The 27,239-nt window shown below is 43.1% G+C and overlaps 1 protein-coding gene across 2 annotated transcripts in view; it reads right to left on the bottom strand.

Moving 5' to 3' along the window:
* Positions 1-27,239, bottom strand: part of LOC148023542 (mitochondrial phosphate carrier protein 1, mitochondrial-like) — a 71,828-nt gene that overhangs the window by 34,503 nt on the left and 10,086 nt on the right. The gene's annotated exons all lie outside the window — the stretch shown is intronic.

The raw sequence follows: 27,239 nt of genomic DNA, 5'->3' as shown, positions 1-27,239 counted from the left end.
ATAATTCACACAAAAACGCAAAATGCAAAATGCAAAAACACAAACAGAGAAGAAAGATAACTCTGAAACGAATGAGTGACTGTTGTAAATGAAGGAAAGAGTGTACAAAATACTCAAAAGCAGAGCTATCCAACAACCGATGACTCTTGTGGGAGCGAACCGAAGTAGTTGGAAAGTGGCATCCACCAAAGACAGATCTAGAGGGTTGTAACCATCATTCGGAGCTGAGATGGGATAATGGAGACCTCCGAGAACTAGGAGGCAGCAATAGAAACTGATCTGAATCAAAACACAATACCGTGGTTAAGGTGGCAAGCTGGAAAGACCAAATTAGCAGCTCCAGCAGTCGTGAAGTCTGATTGAGTCAATGAAGGTGTGCAAAAACCTGTCGCCTAACAACAAGGGGTAAACACCAGCTGAACAGGTGGAAGAGGTAGTGCGGCAGCTGATGTCAGCAGTAGGACTGCAAACACAGCTATAGATAGGGTGTCTAGGGCTGGTGCTGACATGGCAGTAGTCGCAGAGGTTGGACAGCCCCTCGATGGTGTGGGTTGATGGCAAGAACCTGCAAAAATTGGGATGAAAAGAGTGGCTGGGAAGCCTCCTATTTATAAATGTGGATCCTCCAAAAATTAGGGTTTTGGCCTATGGATGCAGAAACTTTGGTAATCAGTGAGTCTTGGGGCTGATTTAAAGAGCTAGTGAAGACTTAATGTGTAATGCATATTTTTTCGCTTAAAACTCCCACTCGGGCCCAACACTAGAATCAAAAGGGGACTGCAAGCATAGCTCACCCCATGTTTTTACCCCAAGATGTCCCACCCCAAAGCAGCTAGAGCTAGTCCAATGAGTGCACATCGGTGTTGGGTTTCACTCACGCTTACGCTCACAGAGGAGTGTCGGTTATCAGTAGGACACTAGGGCACTTTTTACTCTCCGTAAGAGAGGTTTTTCCCCTATATTCATTCTCTTTATTTTATGTGCCTATGTTACACATTTACAGGCACTTATCATGTTGCACACACTTTCGGGTGTGAACACCCTCTTACAACCCTAAGGTTTAAGGGTTGTACCTTGGACTTTCATCTTACACTCTTTCAGTCAATTGCATTGGTTGTCATGCTTTACTCTTCACACTATCTACCGCACTCTCAGCTGAGCTTCGATCCCCTCCACCTTCTCACATTTGGTATTAGAGCTGAGTTCAGCTCTCCTCCAAGAGTTCTCGCCAGGTCTACAACTGCTGCTCAGCGTCTCCGTCAGTCCCCTAATGCCCGCTGGTGCCGCTTGCCTGTGCCGCCTGCCACCCCCCCAACGCCTGCTGGCACTGCCTGACTGTGCCGCCCGCGCCCCTAGTCAGCGCCGCCCCTAATCTGCAGCGGCGCTACTCCACACTCACCCACCTGCACCCTGTGCCACAGCCGCCTATCCACCAGCAATCCGCCTCCAGTTCGCCAGCTGCGCCCGACTGCTTCCAGTCCTGCGCTTGCCTGCTCTACTCCTGTGCCGCCTCGGGTGTGCCGCCTTTGCCTGGCTCCAACAGCACCCCTGGCCTGTTACCTGCCTCCGCCACACCTCAGCAGTGCTTGTGTCGCCACGCCTGCTGCACACAACTGCAGCTGTGCCTGTATCCTGTGGCCAGCCACCTTGACCAGCGCCGCCTCCAGCTCAGCCAGAGCCGCCTGCCACCAGTACGGTTGTCACAGCTCTTGACAGTCCAGATCAGGGTATAGGAAACTTTTTAACCAACTTTTTATATCAAATCATTCACAGGAAAAGGCTTGTGCCTGGGCAGCATTTCTCTGCTTTTGCAAGTGTCTAGGACACATTTCACGCAGAGATTTTGTGAAATTTAGGGGCTTTTATTGTCAGTTCAGAGATTGGCAAATGTACAGCAGTTTCAGTCTGAAATAGACTGTTTTTGAGCATTTTGGGGCAAGAAATTTTGGGGCTTTTGCTACTACAGTGTTGCTGAGCATTAAATGTACCTTGGACTGCATGCATTACAGACAATTTTGACAGAGTGAACTTCAGTTTGCTAATTGCAGCAACCTGTTTGCTGTAATTTCTGGAAATTTTGAGATTTCCAGGTTGGTCCAGCCTGGACATTGCTCTTTTTGGCATTGATTATCATGGCAAATTAGGGAGGTGATGTATTTACCTATGTATCCAAGGAGGACATGTTGGATGGCAACAACTATTTACTCTGGTCCTTCATGATGAAGAATGTGATGATTATGAAGAATCTTTAGGACTACACAAGCGGAGAAGAAGTTAGGCCCGGAGTTGTGACTCCTGCTACTCCTCCAGGAGGACGTGGACAATGGGCACCATAGTTGCATTCGTACTACGTACGAACTAATTCGTTCTGTACAGTTCGTACTGTACCGTACGGTACGTATCTGTACCATTTTGTACCAAAAAACAGACTATTTTTGGCCTTTGAAGACTAGACCATACAATATCTTCCAACTCAGCCTTATGTTTATTATCATAATTCCAAGTCTCTCTCACACACACACTCTCTCTCTCTCTCCCAACTTCCAAGATGAGTATGCAATTCCAAGAGCATCCCTCCCCCCCCCCTCTCTCTCTCTCTCTCTCTCTCTCTCTCTCTCTCTCTCTCGTCTCACACACACACACACAAAAGAATGAAGAGCCTGTTTGTCCATCCACCCTAAACTTTGCTTTTTTCTTTGATGTATTACATATACACTCCCATCTGTCTTCTAGTAGCGCATTGCGCATGTTGTGTGTGACGTTTTTCCTTGTTATCCTCATGTATTCATCCTATTAACTCAAGTGACATTGGTATTTTAGCTCTAAACATGTGTTCTATTTATCTATAATCCAAAATAACCAAGTTTTTGTTTTTCTTTTCCGTACTAATATCGTACCGTACCTTATAAAATCATAAGATACCAATCAGTACCATATTTTATCGTACCGTACCGTATCATACCTTTTGTACCTGACAACCATGACGGGCACCTCAGCTTGTTCAGCCTACTCCACTTCAACCACTTTCCCAAAGATCAACAGCTCAAAAGGCATGGGATACACGGGATGCACACACTTTGTCGTTGATTGCATTGGCAGTTCAACCGTCTATCATCCCTCACATTTGGTCTGTAGTTTCTTCACGAGAAGCCTGGCTGACTTTGGAGTAGATGTTTGCTCGTAAAAATGAGACCCGCATCTCTTTCTTAAAGAAAGATCTTGAGACACTGAAGATGGATGAGGGTGATTCTATGTAGGATCACTTAAACAAAATTCAAGACTTGTGTGAGCAGCTTATGAATGTTGATGAGTATTACTCAGATGCACAACTGATATCTACTACATTGAGCTCATAGCCACCCTCGTACTTGGCCTTTCATACGGCCTTGAACCTCACCATGAGGATTGCCCCACAGCTGATTACTTATCTTCAGCTAGCCAGTTTGCTCTTAGAGGAGGAGCAGACAAGAAGAAACAGTGGTGTGGATGTCATAGCCTCTAAGCAAGCTTTTATGACACGACAGAAGGGCAAGGGCAGCCAAGCAAAGAATGCTCCGTAGAGCTCTGACAATTTAGGCACTTCATAGGTAATAAGAAACAAGAAGGCACGCAAGCCAAGAACAGCAAATGCCATTATTGCTAGAAGCCAGGTGAAACCGGTCTATGACTCACATAAAGCAGTAGTCCCTTCAATTAATACCTAGTCTTTTCGCATACACACACAAATAGAGACCTCACTCCCTCGCTCAACACTAGATTGGCCCCGAAGATCGGCGCCCCTCTTGGTATTTCTTTGTCAATTAAAAGATGGAAGGTTACCCAAAAAAAAAAGTTCCAAAGTACAAAACCTGTGAATAGTTGGCTTTCATCTTTTCTGAGTAAATTTCAGCTGCATAAGGACAGTATAGCATATCCAGAACAACATCCCTTTCAAGGTAAATTTCAGTTGTTTCTTGAGTGTTCTCAGCCTTATTCCATTCCACATCTGTTCCATACCAGCTGGACTACAAACCCTTTGACCTTGCCATCATTCCAGTAATAAAACACTCCCACAAACAGCACTAAATCAGAGGCGAAAACCTTGTTCCCGTGTGACGTGGTCATCACTTTCTTTAGTTCCTCCATTGGAGAATCAATCAGCTGCTCCTGAACCTGGATAGTGAGGCTCTTGCCTCAGCAGAAGTGCAAAGAAAATACAAAACTGTACATTTGATGGAATCAACCCATCTTCTAGAGCATTTCCTTTGAGAATAGAGAGAGAGTTGAACAGAGGAAGCAAGCTCTACCTCCATACATGAGTCAGAAACGAAGAAGTACTCTCCATAGCTGATGTACTTGCAACAATCTACCCTCAGCCCCTGAAAACTTCACGCTCAGATTTGCCTCTCCTTTCCTATTACATTTTATTTTAATGCTCTCTCTCTCTTTTGGAATTTTGTGCCCAAATTGTGACACATGGCATACATGTAACAATTTTCCTGTTTAAACCTTCCGGTCTAAAATTCTCCATGATCGGTGCAAAATTTGACCTTAGCACAAACCAGAGAATTAATCCTTGTGCAAAAACAAAGATAATGATGTGAACAGAATCTGGGGTCCAAAAATAGTAACTCCCTCAATTTTAGGGATGGTAACCCCTGCATTCCTCTAGTTGTTCTAAGCAACTTTTATCATTGCAATGACATCAAAAAGTGTAATGTGGCTCAATTACGGTGACTTTTATTCCATAAGCATTCTCACATGTGCATCTTCTGTCTTGGCTAGGCTCATTGTCCCGCACTATCTCCAGTGCACACTCCCAAACCACTGGCATTCTATTCTTCAGTACCCATTCAATATGGAACTGGTCCCAAGGCTCAGACAAACCATTAGTCCAATTTATCCCAATGGCTCCCTCTTCTGGCTGTGCAAAGATCCCGGCTTAATCCAAGAGAACTCTGAGGTAAAGAGCAACAACATCTGAAGAAAAGAAAAATAAAATATTTATATAAGTAAATAAGGAAAGCAACTGCAAAAAGTATCACCACCTGATGACACCACGCCAATACATCACTTAGTGTAGAAAGCGCATAGCCAAGGAGAAGAAGAAGGAGTTAGGAATGTCTGTTTCTGATGCTCCTTCCACTGCTACTGAGTCAGCATCCTTTGTTGCATATAGGGACTATTGTTTTTATACATGCAGTTATGACTCTTCTTGGGCTGATAGAGCATTTAGCTCTACTGAGGATGCAAGCACTTGGTTTTTTGACAATGGTGCTTCTAGGCACATCGCATCTCACAGAGATTTATTTGCTTCTGTTGGTGCAACTCCAGTTGGCAAGTCTATACAGTGTGCCAACAATGCATCATACCCTGTTAGAGGTATTGGGGGAAGATTATACTCACAGCCATTGATGGCTCTATTCTCCGTCTATAGGATGCTTTGTTTGTACTAGGTATAAAGAATATTTGCTATCTATTTCTTCTTTGGCACAGTGTGGAGTGCAGGTCACCTTTGATGATGACAGATGCATGGTGCGAGATAAGGAACACGACTTTGGTCTTGACTAACACTCTATATCATAGGTTATATGAGTTGGATGCTCTTCCAGTTGATCAGTTAGCATATTTAGCGTCCACTCTTACTCTTGCTATGTTACAGGCGGAGTTATGGAATGCTCGCATGGGGCATGTGAATTATGGTAGCTTGATGCTCCTACAACATACACAACTGCTAGATGGATTTCCTCTTTTGGAGAGACCTCTTGAGCACTTATGCGAGGAATATATTTTGGGAAAAATGCATCGGTTTTCGTTTCCCCATGATGTTGCTTTTAGAGCCATAGCCAAGTTACAGTTAGTGCACTCAAATATATGTGGCCCTATGCAGACAAAGTCATTGGGTGGATATTACTATTTTGTGACTTTTTTTGATGACTTTACTCACTTTTGCTAGGTCTATTCTTTAGTGAAAAAGTCAGAAGTGTCTGATGTATTTTTGTCTTTTGTAACACTTGTTGAGAACCAATCTGGCTGTAAAGTAAAGACTCTCAGTTCAGACCGAGGAGGGGAATATATGTCCTCTATGCTAAATTCTTTTTTGAAGCAGAAGGGCATTGTTCATCAATTCACTACTGCTTATACTCCAAAGTAAAATGGGGTTGCAGAGAGGAAAAATCGGTCACTCATGGAGATGGCCAGATGTATGCTGAAAGCAAAGAGCTTGCTACACAGTTTTTGGATGGAAGCTGTTATGTGTGCTTGCCATGTTTTGAACAAATGCCTCCCCAAAGCATTAAAGAATGTCACGCCTTTTGAGGCTTGGAACAACCGGAAACCTTTTGTTGGGCACTTTCATACCTTTGGTTGTCTTGCATATGCACACATTCCCCAAGTACTTAGAAAAAAGTTGGATAACAAGGCTGTCAAATGCATTTTTGTGGGCTATAGCAATGAGAGCAAAGAATACAGACTATATGATCTTGTCTCTAAAAAGGTATTTGTCAATAGGGATATACTTTTCGATGAAAAATCAGAATTATCCCTTGCTGGTTTTGACACATATCAGGCTGCCCGTGATGTATTTAAAGGGCTGCTGCCCATTTCATTTGGTGATTCAACTAGAGTTTCAGCAAGTGAACTTAATGTTCAGCCAGCTACTCCATTGGAAAATGCGGAAAATCAACCATTGGCTAATTTGAATATTTAGAAACTTAGTAAGAGCTTGTGCACAGTCCAGAGGCAAGACAAATGCCTAGATGGTATTTACAGACTATGAAAGATAGTCATTTGGCAAGAAAGCTACAAGTGAGACTCCTTCCTTCTCTCCCACAATCTTGACAAACATTAGGCTGCAATATGACCTATTTTGCCACAGTAGTGACACACAATACTAGAGTTTTTAGAACCTCTATTCTGTCATCCACCTCTTCCTCTAAAGCTCCCCCTGCCTCTAAAGTTACCACGACCTCCTGAAACCTGCATATTGCCAAATTGCTGATTCAATCTATTTTGTTGGTTGTCACACTGAGGACACATAGAGTATATGACCACGACAGAAACACAGAGATAGACACAAACACAGAGGACAAAACTCAAACTCTAAACGCAAAACTCAAAACTCAAACCCTAAATGCAAAATGCAAAACTCAAACATAAACAGAAGAAGAAAGAGAGAGAACACAACTCTGAAGTGAATGAATGATGTAAATGAATGTAAGAGTGTACAATGTGCTCAAGGTTAAAGCAATGCCGGAGTGTGACGTCCACCAGAGACGGATCCCAAGTCTATGACCACCACTTGGAGTGTGAAGATAGAGGAAACTAAAAAACGCTGACACCATGGGCTGCCAGAGACAGAGGAGACAAGTACAGAGGGGTGAGATGACACTAGGCAGCTCTAGAAGGATGCAAACACAAGCTATAGGATGTCGCCTGATGTTGGAGATGTCAAAAGATGACGTACCAGTGAGACAGTAGGGTTTGTGGGGAGAAACACGGAGTGAACTCGGCAAACATGGAGAAGAGAAGAGAAGAGAGAAGAAACTCTGATGAATGGAATGATGAAGATCTGAATCATGGAGTGAATGTGATACAAGGGAACAAGGATGCCATAGCACAAGGAAGATGATGATGACAGCCATGAACCACAAACTGCAATGTCCTCCTGAAGGGGTGTGAGGGTAGTGGAGAGGCTGGAGAGAAGAGGTGACGGACTGAAGGAATCAGCCGTGAGCAATGAATCAAAGAGTGGCCTATAAATAGGCACAGCCAATCTAGGATGGGGCTCCTTTTTGGGGCTGCAAACTCTAAACACAAACCCTAAACGCAAAACGCAGAAATGCAAAAATGAAAACTACGGGTAAAGGGTGAAGCGTTTCTCAACACCTCTTTTCAGGCCCAAAATGGGGAACAAGAGAAGAGTGAGGTGGAGATGCAATGCTACATACTGAAGAATGCTCATGCAGCAGGTGTCAATTGGACAATGTCTCTCGTAGGAAAATTGTTTACTTGCCCAAGCGCCTTAGTACAAAGATGATAAAAACATGCAATGCATAGGAGAAATGTCAGACTTTGTGTGGTGCCGAGAACCATAAAAATATGCCCATACTCGATCTCGGGAGGTAGCTCCATGCTGACCAAGGGACGAAGAAGATCCACCCTGTAATCTGAGAATACCACCTAAAAGGAGACCTTTGAAGATAATCGGGAGACAGGATGAGCTGTAGAACCCGAAACTCAACCTTGGAAGAGAAGCCACTAGCTCCGTGACTCCATGCTGAAAGGAATACGAAGGCCTAGCCACCAAGTCGTTGTTGAAGGCCCAAGGGCCCTGATCTAGGTAGATCCTCTAGATCCTAGATATGAGTAGAGGAAATAATTACTCAAAGGAGAGCCACTCCTGGAAAGTGAAAGGTGGTGGTGTGTGAAGAACTTCATGGTACATAGGGTCCCTCTCTAAATCAAAAGAAGTAGAAGTAGGAGCCCCCTTTGAAGCCGAAGAAGAACTGGAAGCCCCCTCTAAGGGCGAAGTAAGAAAATCCCCCTAAAGGGAATCCAACCACTCATGGCTCACAGACTGCAAAGCATCTGATGATGAAGGAAGTGCCCTTGGTTGTGCCAAAGAAGGTATCTGAGGCTCGGAAAAAGAAGCCAAAAAAGCACCCAGAAGTGGTCTCTCGAACCCAAGTGGAAGAGGGTGGAGAAGAAGGAGGCTCAGGATGAGTCATGAGTGATGAACAATCGCGGACTCTTAGGAGAGTGGACTGTAGAGGAGATGTGGGCCATGAAAGCCACTGTACCCGGAAGTACGTGGGAAAAACCTCTACGTAGTGGGATGGTCTCCAGAGGGCTTATCGCCTCATAAGGTCTTAGAGCCTCCATGTGCTCAAAAGGACTAAGTGTGCGTCGGGTGCAGCTTATTGCCTTGAGCATAATACTCTGATAGCCGATGTAGAACAATCTCTGTGGCCCAGAAAGAAGAGGTGGCACAAGGAGCGCCTGGTGGAAGACGCATATACTCCGGAGGGGTGGGGAGCAAAGGTCAATGTCAACAGTCTTCGGTGGGATGACCGTTCGTGCCGCAATAGGAGCACCTGGTAGAAGGGCAATCTGTCGGTGGAGACGCCATGGTACCGGTGTGGTAAATTGGGTAAGGGAGGGTGGGAGGGAGAAAAAGGATATCTCCCAATGCACAGCAGTAGAATGTGGTAGTAAAACGTTGCAGTAAAACACAGCAATAGAATGCCGTAGTAAAACGCCGCAGTAGAACGCAACAGTAGAATGCCGCAGTAAAACGTCGCAGTAGAACGTCGCAGTAGAACGTCGCAGTAGAACGTCGTAGTCAAACGCAACAGTAAAACGCGGCAGTAAAACACAGTAGCAGAAGAAGAGAAGCCGAACCCGCCACCGGTCTTTGCCTTCACTGGAGTGGAGAATCTTTGCCGTTGTTTGAGCAGATTCAGCTCTGATACCATGTCAAAAGATGACGTACCCGTGAGACAATAGGGTTTGCAAGAAGGAACACGGAGTGAACTTAGCAAACATGGAGAAGAGAAGAGAAGAGAGAAGAAACTCTAATGAATGGAATGATGAAGATCTGAATCGTGGAGTGAATGTGATACAAGAGAACAAGGGTGTCATAGCACAAGGAAAATAATAATGATATCCATGAACCAAGAACCGCAATGTCCTCTTGAAGGGGTGTGAGGATAGTGGAGAGACTGCAGAGAAGAGGTGACACACTGGATGAATCAGCCGTTAGTCATAGTCAATCTAGGATGGTGCCCCTTTTTGGGGCTGCAAACTCTAAACGCAAACTCTAAACGCAAAACGCAGAAACGCAAAAACGGAAACTACGAGTGAAGGGTTTCTCAACAAGAGATGCTGGCGATATAATATACTTGCAGGCCAAGTATATCATAGTTGCCACCACAGACTACCTCACAAAGTGGGTAGAAGCACGAGCCACTAGGAAAAACAACGCTAGGACCACGACCAAGTTTCTTTGGGAGCAATTGATCTCACAATTCGGCTGCCCCATTGAACTAGTTAGTGACCAAGGCATACACTTCATCACGAAGGGATTGTCCACCTCATGTCTATCTACCTTCCTGATCATCCATAAAAAATATTCTCCCTACTATCTTCATCTAAACGGCTAGGAGGAAGAGGTGGCAGCAGTCGCGAGGCTCGACAGCCATGTGGAGGTAGGCTGATGGCTGAAATTTGCACTGGAGAGAGTGAAACCTGCACAGACAGGATAAAGCTGAATGGGGGCAGTCTGTCTATTTATAGATGTGGAAGGGTGCCCCAAAAATTAGGGGTTTTGGGAGACAAAGTGCTGAAGCCTGTAGAATACCAAGAAGGGTAGGAACCCCCTTTCAACCTAGATGTGGATGCCAAAGAAGGAAGAGAAGCCTGATGTCGGTCTTCGTGTGGTGCCGAGAACCATAAGGAATGAAAGAAAATGAAGTGGATGAAGTGGATGAAGCACCCCGCTAGAAGAGCAAGGTAAAAGTCACCACCATGATAGCATCGAGAGAGATGTTGCACAATTCGCCTTGGGAGGGAAAGCCACCATGCTGGAAGAAGAGCAAGCACTCCTAGGATGATGAAACCATGAAAGGAATGGTGCGCATCCCCACGTCTCTAGCCCAGGTAAGACCAAAGCAATCTGCCAGTTAGCCCTACACTGAAAAACAAAACCCTGCAAAAGAGATGAGAATCTGCAAACACAGAGGTTAGTGGTGAGATGCTCCAAAGCAAAACAAAACAGAAAGAAAATCTGACTCAAAACAAATGCAATGAATGTGTATGTATGTGAGTAAATGCAGCGTAAGACAAAATAATGGAAAAGCTAAGGACAATGAATCCTATGGGCCCAACTCTAAGAGTGTGAAAAATGAATGCTAAATTGACCTAGGGTATCCGTAAGGACCTAGGGACATGCTAGTCTAAGAAGGTGGCCACCATCGCGTACGTCCAGTAGCAGGGCTCTACCAAGGGAACGCCTGACGAGGTGGAGAGGAAGGTGAGATAGATACATAAAGTGCAACGGGATCGAAACCTGCAGATCAATCAGCCAATCTCTCGAGGGTAGTGAATGAGATGGGTTGCTGAGGCTGTACTCATTCACATGTCCAGCAGCAACAACGGGTGCTAAAGGAGCAGATGAAGCAGGAGCAGAAGGCGTAGCCCCACTGGATTGTGCAGTCGCAGTGGTCTGCTGAGGCTTTTTAGGTGGAAGACCTTGGGCCTTGGAGCAACACTCCTCATCCACATGGTCTGCTCTCTAGCAGTGTGTGCAAAACCGGTTTGTCTTAGGGAGTTGCTGTCAAATAGGTCTAGATTCTTTGGTTCCATTTAAGGAAGAGGAGTCACCCTTTGATTGGCTTGCCTTCGCATCTTGCGAGTTCTTGCCACTGGTGGTTTTCCCTCCCGAAGAAGAGGCAACCAATCCCCCTCCGCTCTGAATAAGGTTGGGATGAGAATTTCTTATGGACTTGATCATGCAGCCTCGCGTAACGCAAGAATTGACACTCAAACTCGTAGAAGGTTGGCAATCGAGATTGGGAGATGATGTATTGAATGAAATTGAAGTACTTTTTAGGCAACTTAGGCAACTTATTTAAGAAGAATGTAACCTGATCGCCATCTGACTTTGGAGAGCCAATAGTGGCGAACTCGGCAAGTAACCCCCTATATTCAGCAAGCTTGACTTTCACATCATCCCCTTCCTTAATAGAGAACTCTTGAAGCTCAAAGTCGAGATTGATGCGCCGAGTACAATCTCAAGTTGTATAGCAATTGAGAAGGTGACTCCTGTAAGGACCGATTAAGCACGAAGATCGAGGCAGACTGTCGTATGCACAGTGAGAGACAGAGAGAGTGCGAAAGAGCAGAGTAGAGAGTGAGCACGTTTTTGGTACAATGATGAGTGTACCACTTTAGGTTTTTAGATAGATACATATACGAAAGTACAACACGTTCATTTACTACAGGTATCTGCTGCTGTACAACGGGCACATTTTGCTGTCCAAAAGGTATTTCTTCCCGGAATACAACCCTATGGACCTCCTCAGTCTTTTCGGGCTGTTTGTGCATGTGATCTTTCCGGAAGATAATGTCATTGTTGCGTACTACTTTCCTTCTCAGGATTCCACAATTTATACCCCATTTCACCCTCGTCACCATATCCTAGGAAAATATATTTACAGGACTTTGCCTCAAGTTTGCTGCGTTTTTCTTTACGAATGTGCACAAAAGCCTCGTAGCCAAACACTTTCAGATGAGCATATGAAGGTGGCTTGCCTAACAGCCTTTGCCCAAAAACCATGGGGTAATGCAACATGAGACAGCATCGTACGAACCTTATCCTCTATGGTCCGATTCATACGCTCTGCAACTCCATTTTGGGGTGGATTATGAGGGGCAGTGAGCTCCCTCTTTATTCTTTTGCTGTCACAAAATGCTTGAAAGGCCTTGGACACATATTCCCCACCATTGTCAGAGCGAAGACACTTAAATGTCTTATCTGTCTGATTTTTCAGCCAATGCCAAGATTTTTTTAAACTTATCAAGCACTTCATCCTTGCTACGAATAGGATAAATCCATACTTTCCATGTAGCATCATCGACAAAGGTGACAAAATATTTCTTTCCCCCTAAAGATAATCCTGGCATTTGACATACATCCGAATGTATTAACTCTAGAGAAGAAGATTTCAAAGAAAGAGACTTTTTGTGAGACGTCTATGCAGTTTGCCATAAATGCAATGATCATAATGCTCAAAATCAGCATAACGAAGACAAGGCAAGTAACCCAAACGAGAAAGCACTTTCATTCCTATTTGACTCATGTGTCCCAACCAGCCATGCCACAAAGAAACGCTTGACTGCTCGGTCACGGCAACAATATGGTCACGCACACTAGATACATGAAGTGGATACAAAGTATCACTCTTGCAACCTCTGGCAATAATCCTAGATCCCTTACAGATCTTCCATTTTCCATCACCAAAGGTGGTATGAAAGCCATCGTCATCTAGCTGCTCTGTGCTAATCAAGCTCTTCTTGAGCTGAGGTACATGCCGTACATGCTAAAGCGTAAAGATAGAGCCATGCTGAAACTGTAACCGCACACTGCCAATACCTGCAATCTCACATGCATAGTTGTCCCCAAGATGGACAACACCATGTCGACCCCCTATATAGGCGGAAAACCACTCACAATGAGGGGTGACATGAAAGGAAGCACCTGAATCAAGAATCCAGGTATGCATGTCATCATCTATACTTGCAAGTAAAGCATATGCACTAAAGTGTGAAGAGACAAAGAGTACATCACTCCCACTGTCACTATCATGAGTGACTACATTCACCTCTTCAATTTTTACACTGCTCTTCTTAGGCTGACTGTCCTTCTCTTCCTTGCTATCATCTGTCTTCTTGCCTTTTTCTTTCTCTTTCTTCCATTTGTAGCAGTCACGTTTAAAGTGACCCTTCTTTCCACAATGATGGCATTCAACATCTTTGCCACGTGATTTACTGCATCCCTTGCCATCATATTTGCCCTTTTGCTGTGATCTGCCCCTAGTATGCAAAGCACTGGAAGACTTACTAGATGTATTGTTTTGCCGATTCATCTCTTCCATAAGTAGAGCACTCTCTACATCAACATACAAAAGGATTACATTAGAATTGCTCATAGCAGTCCTGAATGTATCCTAACTCTCTGGTAGAGTGCAAAGCAAGAAAGTAGCCTTAAATTCCTCATCAATCATGAACTTCAAGGCAACCAGCTGGCTGAAAAGGGAGTTAAACTCACTCAAGTGAGTAGACATTGCTGCACCTTCTTTCATACGCAAATCCATAAGCTTTTTCAGCCAATACGCTTTGCTTGCAGCACTCTTCTGTGCATACAGTTCTTCCAATCTAGTCCATATAGCATATGCAGAATCCAAACCTTCAATGTTGAACAGCAAGGCATCAGAAATCGATAGCTCTATGGTTGAGCGTGCAAGCTCATTCAACTCGTCCCAATCAGCATGATCCATGTCCGTGGGCTTTGCCCCTTTGGTTTTGATCGGCTCTGCCTGCTTCTTTTGTAACAAGATATTGTAGCACTGCTTTTGCCAAACTACAAAATTGTGTGCGCCTTCAAGCTTCTTTATGTGTATCAGATTACTGTTGTCATTGCTACCAGCCATGATTTTCAGCCCAAATGTGACCAAAAAACCAGTAAATGCAGGCCCAAACTATCACCCAAGTGACCAAGGTACAAACAAGTACCAATCAGCAATAAATGACCACACAGAAGTACAGATTTCAGATCTGTAATTAAATTTTCAGAAGCGCCAAACCAAGTGCTACAGCATTATCCAACTGATTACAGCTGTTCCAAGGGCATGTGCATCACATTACATGAGAAATCCCAAAATTTCAGCTGCAATTTCTGTTGTACATGTACCCACGTGCATAAAATTCGACACGAACGGTCAAAAGCCCCAAATTTTTGTGCTCAAAGCGTCAAACACACATCTGCATTTCCTCTGTCATGCATAGGACTCTCCAATTGTGCCAAAATAAAGCAATTTCAGCAAAACCCCCAAATTTTACCAAGTGTTGATATCCAAATTGCGTGGAATTCAACCTGCATGTACATGAAGTGACCAAATGCTACATAAATTTTGCCCAAACTGCAAAAGCCCCAAATTGCACAGGATCCAATGTGCATCAATGTCGAGAAATTGGGTAAATTTCAACCCAATTTGTGCATGTACATGAAAAGCCCCAAATGTCGGGGACAAAATGTCACAAATTCTTGCAATTTCTAAGACAAATTTGCTTGTCCTGCATCAAATTTTCCAAATTTGGGAAAAGCCCCAAATTTCTGGGCCGAATCTTGAGAAATTTCACTCAAATGAGCAAAATTTCAACAATTTTGGCGAAATCCCCAATTCAAATGCGCACAATGTTTGCAATTCCAACGCAGATGCCTCAATTTTTCATGAACAGTGCTCAGTTTGGCGAAGCCCCAACTTTATAGGCCAAAATCGCACAAATTTTATGTTTTGTGCTTGCGCGCGCGAACCGTGGTTAGAGGAAGGAGTTCGAGAAAATGATTTTTTTGAAAAAAAAAAAGGTTTCGGATGACGGGTCCGTTGACCCGTCATGCCTATCTCCCATCCTCCTCGTCGCGCGCTTGCCTGCTGGTCCCGTCACTGTCGCACGCTCCACTGAAAACGCCTGCTGGTCGCTGTCCGTGAGCCCGTGAGCCCCACTAGTCTGTGCCTTGTCTGTTGCAGCACCACGCTGCCACACCTACTCCCTGCTCGACTACTGCTCCATTATGCGCTAGACCTATGTGGACTGGTCGGCGACTGCTGCCCGACACACTAGCGCCTCGTCGCTACTCCCTGCAGACGTCACACCCACTGATCCACGTTCGTCATGCCCACTGGTCTACGTTGGACCTGCTGCCGCCTGTTGGACCACGCTAGACCTACGTCTAATAGTCAGTCTGCTGCCCATCGAGAGCTCGCCTTTGAGCCGTCTCGTCACCACTCTAGTCTTGAGCCTCAGCCTGACGATCTCTGCAACACCTTACGCTCTAATACTAGTTTGTAGGGACCCATTAAGCACGAAGATCGAGGCAGACTGTCGTATGCACAATGAGAGAGAGAGAGAGTACGAAAGAGCAGAGTAGAGAGTGAGCACGTTTTCGGTACAATGACGAGTGTACCGCTTTAGGTTTTTAGATAGATATATATATATGAAAGTACAATGTGCTAAGGGTGTGTTCACACCCATGCACATATAAAAGGCACAATGGCCCTTTATTCCCAACTCCAATGCTCTGACGCGAGCGGAAAGTGCTACGACTGAGAGTGAAACTAAGGAAGCAATCCCTGCATCAATCCCTGCATCAACTCAACATTGGCTGTGGCATTGCGGGCTTTCCATTGACAGATATAGTCAGGGTGAGCTAGTCGAGGGTCCGGCATTGGCTCTAGACCAATGACAAGGTCCCAAAGACCCTGAGACTCAAGCACTTGTTGCATGAAATTAGACGAAGTGGTGAAATTTGACCCGTTAAAAAGTGTCTTGTCCGTGAAGGCATTCTTGGCCGTTGCAACAGGAGTGATAGTGCTCGAAGATGGATAGTGTAAAAAAGTGTAGTGTGGGTAGGATGGGGGAGTGGAGTACACTTGGGAATGGGCCCCAGAGTGCCCACCAGGCATGCCGGTAGTGTGCAAGGTGGATCCATAAGTAGGGATGGGCTAACTAGGCATGGGCATGGTAGCCACATGAGGAACCCAAGAAGGTGGGATGGGAACACGGGGAGCAGAAGATGGGAATCCCTGCTTAGGTGTAACCCAAGGAGAGTGTGAAGACGCACCATAAGCAAAGGATGGAAACCCCTGCGTTTGAGTGATCATGTGAGATGTAAAGCTAGGGATAGTGAGGGGGATGCCCATCACAGTCGACCCAAGAGTTATGGATGTGCTCCTTTGCTGAAAGGTGAGAGGCACTCTGTTAAAGGGTGGCATTCCCCTGAACGAAGTACCATGGTGCAAAGAGGTAGAGAATGGGGTGGAGAAGGAAAAGGTGCTAAGAGCGAAGATGGAAAATCCAACCCCTAGGCTGTGTGATGCAGATGTGGAGTGTAATCCAAGGTTTTGGAAAGATGATGAGAGGTGATCAAGGTGTGATATAGAAGAGGATGGCATGGGAGGGAAGTGAGAAGTGTGTGTGACATGCTTAAATGAAACAGAAGCTGTAGATGTACCTGAATTCCATCTGCTTCGTGAGCCCCCTCTATTGAAGTCCATATACAAAAAGCCATCCGGAACCTGTACCTCAAAAGAAGAAACAAGTGAGGTTTTTGATCCATGCAACACAAAAGAATTGTACAAACCTGACATTGGATCTGGCCAAGATGATGAAGATGGATCGCCAGACGTTCCAAATGCCCTATGTCCTCTGTGATAGGAGAGGTGGCCAGCCTCACCAACCAATCTGAATGTGGTAGCAAAACTGGTAGAAGGGGTGTAAACATTACCCTACTTGTTGTAGTGGTACTCCTCAAAGTCCTCTGTCATGTTAGTGAATTTTGGAATAGGAGTAGAAGAAGAAAGTAAAAGTGGAGTGTCGTCCTCCTCACGGAGTCCATAATGCTGTCTCAAGGTCTCCAATGAGGAAGAAGCCTAATAAGACATCATAGAAACTGGAGAAGAAGGTGTCTGGGACATTGTGATTCGGTTACGAGTCGTATTGTGTACCTCGCACAAAGACTAGCTCTCCACGATATCCGCAAGATACTGTTTACAAGAGCATCGGCTCTAATACCATGTGAAGAAAACTGCTAGGGTTTGCATTGAGGACACACAAAGTGTACGACCACGACAGAAACACAAAGAGACAGACACAGACACAAAGGGCAAAACTCAATCCCTAAACGTAAAACTCAAAACTCAAACCCTAAACGCAAAACGCAAAACTCAAAACTCAAACACAAAAGCTGAAACACAATTAGAAGAAGGGAGAGAGAGAACACAACTCTAAAGTGAATGAATGCTGTAAATGAATGTAAGGGTGTACAGTGTGCTCAAGGGCAAAGCAATGTCGCAATGTGACGTCCACCGGAGACGGATCCCAAGTCTATGACCACCAGTTGGAGTGTGAAAAGAGAGGAAACTGCAAAACGCTGACACTAGGGGCTGCCAGAGACAGAGGGGACAACTGCAGAGGGGCAAGATGACACCAGGCAGCTCCAAAAGGATGCAAACATAGGCTGTATGATGTCGCCTAATGTTAGAGATGTTGGCGATGGCAGTTGGAGGCCAAACGCAGCCTGGGAGATGGCGCCTGGCAGTGGGCGACAATTGGAAGAAGGCGCCAGGGTGCTGCGAGGCTGGAGGGAGAGGTGGCAGCAGTTGCGAGGCTGGACAGACACGTGGAGATAGACTAATGGCTGAAATCTGCACTAGAGAGTGTGAAACCTGCACAGACGGGATAAGGCTGAATGGGGGCAGCCTATCTATTTATAGATGTGAAAGGGTGCCCCAAAAATTAGGGTTTTTGGGAGACCACTGAAACTCTCTCGAACTACTCTCCTTTTTAGGGTTTTTCATTAATTAAGTGTGTTTTGGGGCTGTTTAAGAATGCTAATCAGCTGAAAAGCGTGTCTTAGCTCAACACCATGGAGTTTGTTATGGCAGCAAGTACAATTGATGATGAGGAGCCTGAATGTTTTGAGGATGCACAACATAGTGTGCATTGGATGGCAGCAATGCAAGCTAAGTTTGATTTTATCATTAAGAATCAAACATGGGATTTAGTATCTTTGCCTATTGGGAAGAAAGCCATTGGAACAAAATGGGTCTACAAGTTGAAAAGGAATGCAGATGGATCCATTGACAAATATAAGGCAAGGCTTGTAACCAAGGGCTATGCACAAAAGAAAGGCATTGACTATGAGCTCCTACCTCCCACATGACTACCATCAGGTCTATGGTTGCTTTGGCTGCCCATTATGGATGGACTGTGCATCAGTTAGATATTAAAACTGCATTTTTACATGGGGAACTTCATGGGATCCGAACACTTGGTTTGCAAGATGAAAAAGGCTTTATATGGCTTGAAACAAGCTCCTAGAGCTTGGTACACAAAGATTGATGCCTTTTTACTCAGCCAAGGGTTTATAAACAGCTCATCAGAGTCGACCCTTTACATATGTAAAGAGGGGGAATCCATCCTGATCAATTGTCTATATGCTGATGACCTTTTGCTTACAGGAACACACGCTGATCAGATTTCAGCATTTAAACAAAATTTGCAGTAAACTTTTGAGATGTCAGACTTGGCGTCTTTGCATTATTACTTGGCCATACAGTTCATACATAATGCTAGAGGTATTGGTTTATCACAGTCAAGATACATTGGTAAACTCCTTGAGAGGTTTGGCTTACAAGATTGCAAGCCAGTCTATATACGAATGGAACCTGGACAGAAGCTGTCATTGCATGATGACAGTGATTTGTTTGATATACACATATACGCTCCAGCAGCAAATGGATGCCTTATCTACCTATGCAACACTAGGCCGGACATACAATTTGCAATTTCAGCCCTGAGCAGATATATGCATCAGCCACGCATGTCACATTGGCAAGCTGTCAAGCGTGTTTTCCGTTACTTGTAGGATACTAGACTCCTTGGATTGCTTTATGCCCAGGGGGGACCACTGCACTTACATGCTTATAGTGATTCTGATTGGGCTGGTGATTATGATTCATGTCACTCTACTAGTGGCAATTGTTTCTTTCTAGGCTCATCTTGCATATCTTGGCTTAGCAAGAAACAGTCCACTGTTGCCACATCGTCATGTGAAGCTGAATACAAGGCAGCTTTCACTACCACAATTGAATGTATATGGCTTGGATGCTTGCTACATGATCTGGATGTATCTGTCACGGAGCCTACTCCCTTGTTCATTGACAGTCACAGTGCCATTGCAGTGGCACGGAACCCAGTGTTTCATACACGTACGAAACACATTGAGATACATTATCACTTTGTCAGAGAGAGGATACATGCAAAAGATATCAACCTTGTCTATTGCCCTACCACGAGTAATGTGGCATACATCTTCACCAAAGCTCTTCCTCATGTGACAAATTTGAAGCATTTCGCAATGCTTTAAATTTGATCTCCTTTGGTGGAGGATGACCCTTGTATCTTGTTCACTCTTCACTCCAGGGGGGTTTGCTGGGTTTCACTCACGCCTATGCTCACAGAGGAGTGTGATGATCAGTAGGACACTGGGGCACTTTTTACTCTTTGTAAGAGAGGAGATTCATTCCCTTTATTTTATGTGCCTATGTTACACATTTACGGGCACTTATCATGTTGCACATACTTTCGAGTGCGAACACCCTCTTACAACCCTAAGATTTAAGAGTTGTACCTTGTACTTTCATCTTACACTCTTTCAGTCAATTGCATTGGGTATCGTGCTTTATTCTCCACATTGTCTACTACACTCTTAGCTGAGCTTTGATCCTCTCCACCTTCTCACAATTGGCTGCCCAAAAACTACCAAGACTATGGAGGTATGGTTATCTAACATCAGGAGTCTAAAGGGCCACCCCAAAGATGCCAAGGTATCAGACAAAACATACTTGTTGGCTACCTAATGGCCTACCAAGACTTGCAAAAGTGATGTTAAACCACTTCGAACTTTACTTTTTCTTTTTTGGTGAAGTAACTCTCTTTGCTCTCTAACAACCTCCTCCTCTCTCACAATGGCTAGAATAGATTTCCACCAACCCCTAAAAACGTTTTTCCCACTTGCATGGGCAAGTTTTGCCAAGTGGCAACCTTCTAATCCCATTTTTCAGCATTATCCACCTTATTAAATAAGTTTTCAGAATATTAATTTTGAAAATTAATTTAATATTTATTCTAGTACTCAAAAAATTAATTTCACTAGCCATTAGTTAAATTGGCTATGCCAATTCGTCTTCCAAGTATCCTTGAGCAGTTACTAGCCCTTAGACTGGCATAAATTAATTTATTAATACCTAGTCTCTAACATCACTACCAACATTAGTGGCCAGTATATTGGTCTAGGCCAAAATCTGACACCGGGTACCACCTAGTACATGTCAAGCATAACTTATTACAACTTTTGTCTTTGGCACCAACTGATATATTGGGGTCCTAGGTCCCACAATGTGAAATAATTGACTTGCACCTCACATGTGCAAGTCAGATTAGCACATTTGATTAACTTTTAATTAAATGCTAAGCAAAGCAATAAAATTTCATATCCTCATGACAAATCTGTGTTCAAATCTGGTTGAGAGGAAACAATGACCAGCAATTCAAATGGGCTCCAAATGACTATCAAATAGCAGGGCAGCCTCTTGGGCTGTAAAAAAAAAGGTGTTACTGATGATGGCATCAACATCCAGATGATCCCTAAGAGCAAGGCAGCTGGTCTAGACAGCAAACACAAAAGAAAACTACACTAAAGATGAAAATGCACGTGGGCAGCAACCTTTGACAATGTGGCAAGCTAGGTGACAGTCAACTAATGATGACGACAAATCCAGAAGATGGTGGGCAGCAGCAAACGGCTTTAATTGGTAGCACTCAAGCCACTTCCACGAGAAGTATCACCTAGGCTTAGAAGAGATGGAGAGAGATGAGGATCTGATGGAGCGATGATGTGAAAAAGAATTATGATGATGAATGAAAAGGTGCCTAATGATGAATGTCTATGCCCTATTTATAGGAACTGGACAGTCCAAGGTAGCACCCTAAATATGGGAACCTAGCCTTTTTGGAGATGTAAGTGGAAACCAAATGGGAATTAAGAAAATGCAATGCACTTAATGACTAGGGTTTCTCAACACTCCAACTGTATTCAACATGATCCAAACTCTCCAAATCTACATTTGCTACTGTTGATCACATCCGAAGACTATCTGTTGTATTTCAGGATCTGTACATAGTACAACACACTCTCTAGCTCATACTTTCTATCGTGTTCCTTCAGAGACACGGGAGTTTGAGGATTGGTATTCACCTTGCATAGTGTGTTTGCTACATTGCGCATCATATTTATTCATTCATCTTCTATGTTCATTGTCTTTGAGTTACCCTAACCCTACTGAGCTATTTTATCAATTTGTAATTTGTCATATGATTGTGTTTATATTCTGTGTTTGAATATTTCTTTACATGGTATCAAAGCTAGCTATTCTCTGAGGAGATCTAGGCTTTTCATCAAACAAGATGACATCAAACACTACTTCATAGCTTTAGTCTTCAGGACGTCCTGTGCTGAGAACCAAGCAAGAGTTGGCTTCACAACTTGCCCAATGAGGTTCTGACACTGGTGGAGAGATATTTGACAATCATGGTGTCTACATATCCTATGAGATCTCATGAGCCAAGTACGATTTGATTCTCATGCATCAAGCCCAACAACAACCGAAGGGTAACATTGTTTATTTACCCTTAGATTCTGCACACAGACCTAATGATTTGCAGGAAGGACGAACCCTCCCTATGGAACATGCCATCTTATAGGAGAAGCTAGACACAAAAAACAAACCATCATATTCTTCCCCTCCTTCCACTTCGATGTCAAGTACACAAGTGTTTATTTTTGTTTCTATCCCTTATGTTTCTATTTCCATGTAAGATATTGCTAATATTCAATAAGGATGTACTCTCCAATCTATTCATAATAGTCTAAGTCTTGAAGAGGATAGATTCTTTTATGCAAACACAATCTGTTTATAACACTTGAAGAGAATGTTAAATATACTCAATGCCCCACCCTCGTAAGGTGCCACCAATAATCAATGGTACTCTAAGTTGTAAGGCCCCCATTATGAGGAGAAGCCATATGTGAGCACAAACATTGGTTGGGCCTGACTTGTATGTCAAATGTAATCTATATGACCACACAGCAAAAAGGTAACCTTTGTTAATCTAGCCTTTGAGTCAAATGGAGTAATTATGTTGGTAGCAATTCAAGGCACAATGCATTGAGTTGCGGGGTATGGGAGTTATCAGGGACCCCTATTTTAGAGTCCGGGGCCCCTTGCTGGGGGGTCTCAAGGGGACCCCCGGCCCCCCCTAACGAGGGTCTAGGGCAGCACACCCGGCCTGCCGACCATAAAGAGAATATTTCCTGAAATATTCGTTGGCTAATTAGGGAAGATTCATAGTATGGTCCGACATGCCGACCAAACTGCCTTCCCACACTATAAAAGGAAGACTCCTCTCAAGCCATCGTCAATCTATCTTTCACCCAATCAAAGTTCTTGCAGCTACCCTTAAGCTCTTCATCTATTATTTGTCTGGATCGCCATCTAAGCTTAATAGTGGAAGCACATGGGTTGACAGAGCCATCTTTGTATCAGTTCATTTGAAATTAAAGCAGTTTCTATTCTTCTTATATTTGTTGTGTGTTCTCTACTCCTTGCTCAAATTCTGTCCACTGTGCTATGTAATTTCTATAGAGGACAGATACTTTTATGCAAAGACAATCTATTCAAGAAAAATGTATTCTTCAATCTATTCATAACAGTCCAGGTCTTGAAGAAGGTACTCTCCAATCTATTCAAGAAGAAGGTACTCTCTAATCTATTCATAATAGTCTTAAGTCTTGAGAAGAGGGTAGATACTCTTATACAAACACAAAAAGAAATATGAATAAGAAAACCCCAAATTTTCCTTCTTTAAGTTTTCCTGTAAGTTTTGTTTCTCAAATTTAGAATCAATTTTCTAAAACAAATAAATCTATATTCACTTCAACTCCTTCCACACCGAATTTCCAATCCCGCCCTTCTATTCCATTGCCTCCATATCTACATTTACACCATTTTCCACATCACCATTCACCATTCCACCTATCCAACTACACACCACACTAAGGGCATCTTCAAACATAGGCACATCCTATCTCTTTAGGATCTCTACTTTAGCAGAGCCAGGTGGTGGAGGTGCACTGATGGTTGGGGTTAATCCCCCAACCCAATCATCCATAAGAACCTATATGCATCGGCTTCCCACCCACGCATCTCAAGCCCCACCTATTCTCCTACCTCCCAACTGGCTGTATAGTTTACCACCATGTCACTACTAGTGGGCCATCCTGCACCTCTTCAATAGTTGAACCACCCACAAGTCAATTACCTCCTTTGGGGCACACCTTTAGAGTCACCATGCCGTGCACTTTGATACCTCAAGTAACATCTAATTACCCCATTTCTATCTGATGCCACCCACCTATCCACCTCCTCCAACCATCCATCCATTTACATCAGGCAAGCATGCGTTTATAGATAAGACTCGTTTCAATGGCTCCAATTTTACCGCTTGGTCAAATCTCATGCAACATATCTTGGATTCCCAAGGCTTACGCAAACTTGTTCGTGGGTAGTAACCCCCAACGTGACTCCCCATTAGGTCTCATATGAGATACTTCACACTTGAAAATTTCACTCTTAACTCCAACACTTTGACCTTGCCTCTGAGCATTGGGCACATCTAGGTAGACCACTACATGGCTTGCGATTGTACCCAACATATGAATCTTGACCATGAGCTCCAAGAGTTTAAAATTATTAAGAGAGAGAATTTGACTATCAAGTTAGTTGAGTATCAGAGATTGCTCACTAAATTCATCAGCACTGGCTTACCCAAGTCAGCTGATGATCAAGTCACTTTGTTCATGAATAAATTACCATAAAAATATTTCAATTTCATCCAACAAGTTTATCTCACAATCATAGTTATCCACCTTCTATGAGTTTGAGTATCACTTATTGCATTACACTTTGTTATTTGGTCAATTTCATAAGAAACCTTGATATTCAAAAGAACACAACCAAGATTGAATCGAGTAGTAAGAAGCAAAGTAACTCTCCTTTAAAATTAAAACCAAATTCACAAAATGTCCCCAAAAACAATAGGTATTGTCATCATTGCCAAAAGACTAGTCATTTTGACAATGAATGTTGATCTAAGGCCAAGGTTAGTCCACCCAAGACTAACCTTGGCCCTCTTTCCCACCTAGGAAGTCAAGCATATCAAGTGAGGGTACTTCTACTACACCTCCACAGCTGAGAGAGAGGGTCATCCTCCAACCCAGTAAGGTAGATCCACTAGTCACATGGTAGTTGAACCATGTGCCTCCACTACACTTGAGAGGTTATCTAATTGATCCACCAACACCACTATTTTGGACTTTGGTCCTTAGGTACTCCTCATCTCCCTTGAGGATAAACTTGATGAGTCCCCATCTCTTTCTAATTGCCCACCACATCGAGTGCGCAACCAATAGCAATTGAGCCTACTTTTCATAGAGATTCTCCAATCCAACGAATCATGAACTAGTTTAGATGTTGGTGATACTGATCGCAAAACTATCACATCTTCCACCTGCATATCTATAAGCACGGGCAAGAGCGTGAGAATGACAACACCTTCAACTTAACCAACTCAATTAATTATCACCGTGAAAATTAGGAGAGAGAGAGAGAGAGAGGGGGGGAGTCAACACCACATTGAGAGAGGAACCGACCCCTTTCCCTTTACAAGAATTTATTTAATCAAAACCACGGGCACCAAGTGCTTCAACCATATACAAAACGACTGATTTGTTGCACTTCTAAAAATTAGAATTTTGAAACCCTAGTTTCTACAAACTTGGGCAACAAGCTGATTTTTTTCTTTAGTGCTTGGATTAGATCAAACTAAGTAGAAAGTGCTTCTTGGATGAGAGATAGATAGGACAATACAAAACATGCGGCTATAGAATGTGCTTTTTGGATGAGAGAGAGATAGAAGAATACAAAGCATATGGCTGAAATTTCAATACGAGAGTTTATTCCAAATGAAGAGAGAGATCTCCAATATGTAGGTGTAGGACTTGGATACTTAAAAGTAAAAAGTAGAGACTACAAATGACAAGTGTTTGTTGAAAATGACAAGTGTAGAAACACTTGTCTCTTCAAAATGACACGTCCTCTTCTAGATGCCACATGTCACTTTTCTACAGAAAAAAGTCACCAAACTTTCTGCTCTAAAAATCTCTCAAATGGTTAAGAATTTGAGATAGCTACTGAAGAAAAAATTGTTACTTGTGAAATTCCAAAGCCTTTGATGTGAATAGAAATTTCCATTTGAGTAACTTTCAAAAATAGTAACCTCCTAAATTTTAGGAGTCGCAAAATTTAGCTGCTAGAGAACTTTACTATATAGGTTGACCATTTCATGGTTTGTTATTTTTTTATTATGAGCATCTGGTTTTACTTTCTAAAACCACTTATTATATGGACTTCTAATCAATGTGACTCTCTGACTATAAAAGTCTCAATTATCTGAGCTTTTTAGTCAATTTGGCTGCCCAACTACACTTTTAATTTCTCTTAGGTATCTCATCAATGTGACGGCCCAAGTATAATTATAAGGCATTCTAGCCATTGACCACGCTTAAATAGAAAGATAAACATTTAATCATATTTTAAAACACCTAAACAATACAAATTGCCTTTCAAAGTACATGAGCATCAAATTAATTTGGAATCATTAAGCCAATATATCTTGGTAACAATCGATATACAAAAGGTTTTTTACAATATCTGTTGAATCTTGCAAGCACACTCTAGCCTCACTTCTCTCTTCTACTACACGTTCCTAGATCTTTGTGTCCCTACCAAGAGTGTGGCCATCTCAAAACCCAATACACTGCACTCACAAGCACTTTTTCATTGAAGTTTAAATATACATATTTTATGGTCTTATGTAGTATTTTTGCTTCTAACTTATCTTTTCAAGTTCACAAAAACCCTTAAGGACCTACCAGTTGATCAAACTGAAGACTTGGATCATTCGATAGTCTTGATTGTTCTTCCTTAATGAGGCTTCACATTCTAGACCAACATGGAGTCTGCTTCTCTCGAAGCCGAGTTCTTGCTTTCCTTGAGGCAACCTTGGAGGCCATTCGTTTCATAGGTTTTCAACTAGACATGCATCTCACTCTTTTTCTTTGGGTGCTACTCCTTTCCCCCCATCAACAATCGACATCTTAGAAAGAAAGGGTATATTTTTTCTTTCACCATCCAATGGTGAGAGGAGGTGGCTTTTTCTCTTGCTATTTATAGAATTTTGATTTCTCTTAGCTTCAAAGTCATTGTACTTTATATCAATATCCATATCATTATGATGTTTATGATTATAAAGGGACACTTGGACAAGTGAATAATTCCCCTACGAGAGCACTGTCCAAGTGGCACCATTACTGTCATAACTGCCCTTCCATTGGAAAACACAATGAACTATCTTGACTATTATCTAGTTTGATGCGTATTTGTGAATTTACGTGTTCATATAATAGTTGTACCAAAGCATGTGTATCAAAATGCATTTTCTTTACCTTTTTTTAACCATATGAACACAATCTTGTGGTCACAATTAGCAACCTAGATTAAAATTTGGATAGACTTTAAAATAACCTTCAAGTATACAAAACTATGAGACACTGTTCAAGTTGGATAGACCACTGCTAGCACTTGGTATACTTTGATTCATGAAAGTAATAATACTAGTGTTAGAATCGATATTGTGGGTGGCAACACTCGAGTACTTACTTTGATTAATGAAAGTAATAATACTAGTGTTAAAATCGATATTGTGGGTGGCAACACTCGAGTACTATAGGGGTTGCTCAT

This window comes from Lygodium microphyllum, chromosome 16, assembly GCF_053477565.2.
Source record: "Lygodium microphyllum isolate KBCC chromosome 16, Lygodium_microphyllum_v1.1.10, whole genome shotgun sequence".
NCBI lineage: Eukaryota > Viridiplantae > Streptophyta > Polypodiopsida > Schizaeales > Lygodiaceae > Lygodium > Lygodium microphyllum.
The sequence above is the reverse complement of the archived record's forward strand: the minus strand, read 5'-3'. Positions and strand labels throughout refer to the sequence as shown.